Source organism: Octopus sinensis, linkage group LG2 (genome assembly GCF_006345805.1).
Source record: "Octopus sinensis linkage group LG2, ASM634580v1, whole genome shotgun sequence".
In the NCBI taxonomy this organism is placed as follows: Eukaryota; Metazoa; Mollusca; class Cephalopoda; order Octopoda; family Octopodidae; genus Octopus; species Octopus sinensis.
The window spans coordinates 31598285-31605784 of record NC_042998.1 but is presented as its reverse complement, the minus strand read 5'-3'; the positions used below and the strand labels follow the sequence as shown (position 1 = coordinate 31605784).

Genomic DNA, 7500 nt, shown 5'->3' with positions numbered 1-7500 from the left:
AGTGTGACTTGTAGAGTTGAATTTAATTGCACAATCGGCTATGGTTACATTGCGCAGGAAATGATTCATAAGACACACCGGAGATCAATCTACGAGATATTTTACACTCATTTTTCCTTAACCTCAGCAAAATAGATGAAATATATTACACTGTTATAGGAAATAAACAGCTGCGCCGCTGGAGATAACAAAAGTTATTATACATAACAAAGACTACCGATTTAGATTTCTTCAGGTGCAAACGAAATACACATATAATAGAAAAAGGAAATTGGCTGAATAACATTCAATTTTTCTCTTCCACAGCAGTTCCAATAAAAATTCGTATTTACTATATATATATATATATTTACTATATATATATATATATATATATATATATATATATATTTCATATTAAGTTTGTTTTCAACTTCAGATACTCAGAACGCTTTCATTGTGATGATATTTCTTTGCGGGGCTTTTGGCTTTCGGTAGTAAACAGCTATCCGCCCATTTCTGTGCATATATCTAATATCGGAGAAGAAAATCTATATTTCTGTTAAAATTTGTTGACTATTAATAAAACACACACAGCCGCTACCGGATAATGATATGAAGTGTCTAGTTTACGAGGAGAGAGTATTAACTATGGACACGATTTCTTATCAAGTATGCTAAGCAGCTCAATTAAACTTCTACAGTATAAATTCTAGATGTGATTGTCCACAACCTGTGATCACTGTACACACACTGGGATTTATAAGTATTTAATGCATCGCTACGCGCGTTTCCACGAGTCACATGTCTCTTAAGATCACAGTCCGTTTTCCTGGGAAGATTACAGTGAAGTCCATAGTATCCGTGCGCATCAGTTAGATCAGCTTCTTGGATTCATTTCTTCAGACGACATAAAATTAGAGGATGTTTGACAGAGGATTGTTTTCTCCCTTTTGACTAGTGAGAAGGTTGATTGAGTTACATGGGTATTTCTGTGTGTATTTGGTGGACAGGAAGGGAATGAAAAGAGAGGAAGGAGTGGTAGTTTACGGGGGACGGAGATGTGTGTGGTGATGTTAGTCTTAATTAAAAGGGGGCGAGTTGGCAAAATCGTTAGCACGCCGGACGAAATGCTTAGCGGTATTTCGTCTGCCGCTACGTTCTGAGTTCAAACTCCACCGAGGTCGACTTTGCCTTTCATCCTTTCGGGGTCGATTAAATAAGTACCAGTTACGCACTGGAGTCGATATAATCGACTTAATCCGTTTGTCTGTCCTTGCTTGTCCTCTCTGTGTTTAGCCCCTTGTGGGTAGTAAAAAAATAGGTATTTCGTCTGCCGTTACGTTCTGAGTTCAAATTCCGCCGAGGTCGACTTTGCCTTTCATCCTTTCGGGTTCGATAAATTAAGTACCAATTACGCACTGGGGTCGATGTAATCGACTTAATCCGTTTGTCAGTCCTTGTTTATCCTCTCTGTGTTTAGCCCCTCGTGGGTAGTAAAGAAAATGATGTTAGTCTTACTTTGATATTCAGTCTGCAGAACTCAGGGGCGGGTAGTACATTCCTTCGTTCGATTTCATTTAAGGCACGATTATCTTCAATGAATTCTGAAGTAAACACGTCATGCGGTACATCCACTACAATCCTCGTCTGAATTGATAAATGATACTTTCTTAGTGTAACCATTTTAATTGTTTCTGTTGGTATAGTCACTATAATGCATAGGTTCTCAAAGTGGGTGCTACCGGCCCCCGGTGGGCATGGAGTGCTGGTCCAGATGGGTGGTGGTGCCTAATGGGGTGGTGGGGTTGTGGCGGTAGAGAAAAATGAAGCGTTGGGAGGAATGCAGTGGATTAGGGGGGACGCTATCAATTTATTGTAATATTATTATAGTATTGTATATAAATTATATATTATATTAAATATCAAATGATTCATAGTAAATATAAATTAGTAAAATATAAAATATTTATTTATACATAAAAATAGGGGTGAGGCGCTAAGGGTATTCTGTGGCTATGTGAGTGTAATGTGTGTGTGTGTGTGTGTGTTTGTGTGTGTGTGTGTGTGTGTGTGTGTGTGTTTGTGTGTGTCTGTTTTTGTCCCCCACCACAGCTTCACAACTAGTGTTGATGTGCCTTCGTCCCCGTAACTTAGCGGTTCGGCAAAACAAAAAAGCTAGAACAAGTACCGGGCATAAGAAAAGTTCTAGAGTCGATCCATTCGATTAAGCATTCTTCAAGGCAGTACCCCAGCATGGCCGCAGTCTACTGATTGAAACAAGTAAAAGATAAAAAAAAACAGAAGGTTTTGTTTTATTCCAGCATCTACATTATTTAGCTTTATGCTGCTTCATATAATTGCTATGGCTACGTTTGGTATTCATGCTTATCTCATTCATTCTCAATGACTTACGGTCATTATTTTCATTGTATTTTTTTTACATAGAGTTGTTATTTTAATATTTTTACAAAAATTGTATAAAACAGTATTTTATATTCGATATTCAGAAAATTTTGCATTTGAATGTGAAATTTGTCAGAGATTTTTACGCTTAAAATAAATGCTTAGGGGATGAAAACGGAAGTTATGTATTTCTTTTATGATAAGAGTAAGGCCATTGTTCTTTACCTCTAGATTTGAAAGAGCGCAAAAAAATAGAAATTGTTGAAGTACCACTTGATGCCAGGAGTTATATCATGTACTTCTTTCTATTCAATATATGTACAAGTGTATTTGTATGTGTATACATGCGTTGTGCGCATGTGTGAGAGCTTTTTTTTTTGTCTTCTTAGATACTTATACTCTACATGAATTCCGATCGAAACTGTTGCAATCATTCGACAACTCTTTTGCCGTTATGGAATGCTTCATCATTATTATTTTTTTCTTTTTTTTGTTGTTACATGAATGAAAATGCAATGATATGACTCAAAACTCATTGAAACTTTCAAAAAAATATTCAGATATTAAATTTCGGGCTTATATTACTGTATCGTACACATCTTACAGGGTTAACTATAAGGCTCAATTTAATTTATATTTATTTCTGTCTACTCAAGTGGTGGTGGTGGTAGTAATAGTCGTAGCAGTAGTAGTAGTAGTAGTAGTAGTAGCAGCAGCAGCAGTAGCAATAGCAGTAGTACTAGTGTTATTGCTGTAGCTTTTGTTAGTAGTGGTGGTGTTACTGTAATGAATTTTTCTACCTTAAAATTTTCAAAAAGCAGAAACAAATATGGTCCAGAGAGAGAGAACAAAATAGAGAACTTCATTTGATCGTTAGTATCTTGAACGTATTGTAATGTCTAGGCGTGTGTCGCTGTTGAGTCACTCCAAATTATTTATGATGGTACAACTTTCTGGCCAAAATACTTCCAAAATTATAAATGCCAGCTACATTATACTTGGCGATGTAAAACTTCGTTTTTTAAGATGTAGTAACACAATTTTGAGGTATATTTCTGTACATGATTTTCTATGCTCATAATTTTCCGTAGAACATTCTTAGTAAATATATGCTCTGTCTCGGAAGAAGAAAATCTAATGCTTCTGTATAGTGTATGTGGAGAACTATCAATGATTAATAAGTCTAGTTGTGGAGAGGAAAGTAGATTTTTATGTATAATTTCCATATCTTGAGGGGATTCTGTGCTAAATGCTTTTGATAAAAATTAAATCTCTTATACTAGGAAATATACTTGGTGGTTCTATATATATAAAATATCCTCTTGACCAAGTATTGAGTCAAACCGAGGAAGAATATGTATGTATGCATATAATAGGCGTAGGAGTGGATGTGTGGTAAATACCTTGCTTACCAACCACATGGTTCCGGGTTCAGTCCCACTGCGTGGCACCTTGGGAAAGGGTCTTTTAGTATAGCCTCGGGCCGACCAAAGCCTTGTGAGTGGATTTGGTATATGGAAACTGAAAGAAGCCCGTCGTATGTGTGTGTGTGTTTGTGTGTCTGTGTTTGTCCTCCTAACATCGCTTGACAACCGATGGTGGTGTGTTTAAGTCCCCATAACTTAGCGGTTCGGCAAAAAGACCGATAGGCATACAAAGACTGAGTCCTGGGATCGATTTGCTTGACTAAAGGCGGTGCTCCAGCATGGCTACAGTTCAATGACTGAAACAAGTAAAAGAAAATAACTGCAGATATCAGTGAAATAAATACAGGACAACTTTTATGGCCAAAGCTCTAGTTTCTTCAACCAAATAAAAGTTGATTTAATCGATTCTGCTATTCACATAAAAAACCTCGGACATTATCCCTAAAACAGAAATCAAAATATTAATATTAGTTCCATCTTAGATGCTTGTTAGTAATACTGAATTATTGATTAACAAGGTTATATGTTGACATTTTATAGACGTTGATGAAACAAAAATAACTTCTAAAGTATTTAAAGAAACAAGTGACATTCTATTCCAAGCTGTTTGAATATCGAAAACCTGTTTTCTAAGTATTTCAGGGTCATTAATCAGTATTTCAATCAATAAGTACTGACTGAACTCATTCCGAATATAAAATGAATAACAAAGTCTTGTCATTGAATATTAAATAATAGTATTCCCAATTTTGCTTTTCGTATAATTTAGGTTTATATTGGGAAACTATAATATTTAACCATATATCAAATGCATTATTTTGCTATGTGCTCCTTTGATTGAAATTGAACGAAATGGTATTCTATAATTTTAAACATATAAAAGAAAAAAAATTTAAGTCAAAGGTAATGTTACACAAGAAGCAAAATCTACCAAGAAAAGAAACCAATAAAATCTCTCTGTTTTTGTGGCCTACAGCAGGCGCTGTAACAAATAACAAATAAACTCATTTCTATGAAGTTCAAAATCTTCATCCGACGATAATGTGTTGATAATTAGGTTTTCTTTTTGACATCCAGTTTCTTAGAGCAGGGATACGAATATTAAACAGAATTTTAGGACTACATCACTCAAACAGAAAAAAAATCGCCAGTTTTATTAATCCCCAAAGTCTTGCATCAATATTGAATAATTATTTGCAGGAAAAGTAAACGAAATAAAACTCTTGCCCTTGTATCCAAACCTTATTTTCCTCTAAGCACTTTAATAGCACTGGATTGTACGATACTTCATTGAGCAGATAAACAATTTCTGGGAATTTTCTCCGGTTAGTGAGTATTAAAGCATGAAATGCAGTAGCATTCTGGATTTGCTTCATTAAACGCATTTCCGGGATAGCAGGGCCCAATATATTGTGGCAGGCTTCGGTGAGATATTGACATTTTATTACGTTTGATTTTTGTAAATAAATTCCTTGGATATTTATTAACAAAGGCATTGTGGTTTATCAATCTTAAAGATCTTCAAAGATTGATAAAAGGAAGCATTTGTTTATACTATATTGTAAGTGAGATTTTCTTATAATTAGATATGTAATATCTTCACTGCTCGCGATCTTATCAAATATCTCGGTATATGTATACAGAGTATCATGTTATAAAGGCATTAGCATCGCAATCCCTTCTAGGTTTTTCTATTCATCCCTTTTTTTTTTGTTTTATCCACACCCTTTCATTCAAGCACCCATTCTTTTACATTTATGTTCGATATCATTTCTTGTTTCGTTTCTCTTTCCATTAGAAAAATGTTATATAAAGAAATATGTGAGCGCGCGCTTGAGAGAGAGAGAGAGAGAGAGGGAGAGAATGAGGAAGAGAGAAATACAGGAAATTTATTACTATTCAGCCTCATGTAACATATTTAAAAGTTTATTGTGAAATATGTATTAAAGAGCATACATACATACATATAAGTGTGGAGGCGCAATGGCCCAGTGGATAGGGCAGCGGACTCGCGGACGTAGGATCGCGGTTTCGATTCCAAGACCGGGCGTTGTGTGTGTTTATGGAGTGAAAACACCTAAAGCTCCACGAGGCAGGGGTAGTGGCGATCCCTGCTGTACTCTTTCGCCACAACTTTCTCTCACTCTTTCTTCTGTTGACCTGCTCGCTTAGCTAGCGGGGTGGGGTCATTTGAAAGCTAAAACAATGCGAAGCGCATTGTGACCAGCGATGTATAGCAACATCTGATAGCCTGGTCGGTCACATGATTACGTGATCACATACTTATCTACACTATTAGTTTCTTGACACAAAATTTTAATCCTTTAGATTACGATTATATGTTATATCATCTGTCTTCCGATTATAAACAATAATTCGTGATCAGTCCCACTGTGTGGTATCTTGAACACGTATCTTTTACTACAGCCTTGAGCTGATCAAACCCTTGTGAGTGGATTTCTTAGACTGAAACTGTAAGAATCCCGTCGTATATATATATATAAATGTATATATATATACACATATATGTGTGTGTCTGTGTGTCTGTGTTTGTCCCCCACCACCATCGCTTGACAACCGATGTTGGTGTGTTTACGCCCCCGTAACTTAGCGGTTCGGCAAAAGACACCGATAGGATAAGTACTAGGCTTACAAAGAATAAGTCGATTTTTTCGACTACAGGCGGTGTTCCAGCATGGCCGCAGTCAACTGACTGAAACAAAGCTTAAGGCAGAATTTTTCGAAATACGGTGAATTCAAATATCTGATACATGCTTCTGCCAATGAATGTACTTCGTAGTGTAAGCATTAAGACTGTTTATGCCATCTTTGTCATATTCTTCAGATTACGATGTAATATAAAAGACCCAATAAAAAAGACTGGAAGCATTCTATAAAGCCATTTGCAAATGGACTCACTTGTCCTGGCACTCTGCCGGTTACGACGACGAGGGTTCCAGTTCATCTGATCAACGGAACAGTCAGCTCGTGAAATTAACGTGCAAGTGGCTGAGCACTCAGCAGGCACGTGTACCCTTAACGTAGTTCTCGAGGAGATTCAGCGTGACACAGAGTGTGACAAGGCTGGCCCTTTGAAATATAGGTACAGCAGAAACAGGAAGAAAGAGTGAGAGAAAGTTGTGGTAAAAGAGTACATTAAGGTTCCCTACTATCCCCTGCCGGAGCTTCGTAGAACTTTAGGTGTTTTCGCTCAATAAACACTCGCAACGCCCAGGCTGGGAATCGAAACCGCGAGTCCACTGCCCTAACCACTTGGCTATTGCGCCTCCACGGAATCACTATTCCTGAGACTTCATTAAAACGAACTTGATAAAATATCAAAGTCATAAATAGAAGAGAGCAGGTTATGCATGAGAAAAAGAAAGTGAATGATATTTAAATTTTTCTGTAGTGTTTACAAGCTAAATCTAGTAAAGTTTGCTCCGAATTTATTGATATATGTACAAATTAAAATAGAAAGAATTTGCATAACAAAGTTACACATTTTATTTTAACATTAAATATAACTGATATTCTTAAAACATTGCTACCATGGTTTCAGATATTATTATAAAATTTATTGAAATTTGTTTTCACGAAATAATACATTTTTAACAAACAAAAATTACTTTGGAATCGTCGCATTCAACAATAGCTTAATTCGCATCTACTGAAAAGCTTTTGATAA

The 7500-nt window shown here is 36.1% G+C and overlaps 1 protein-coding gene across 2 annotated transcripts in view; it reads left to right on the top strand.

Annotated features, from left to right (window-relative positions):
- The window catches only part of LOC115232618 (dopamine receptor 2-like), a 424710-nt gene that overhangs the window by 390580 nt on the left and 26630 nt on the right, over positions 1 to 7500 (top strand). The gene's annotated exons all lie outside the window — the stretch shown is intronic.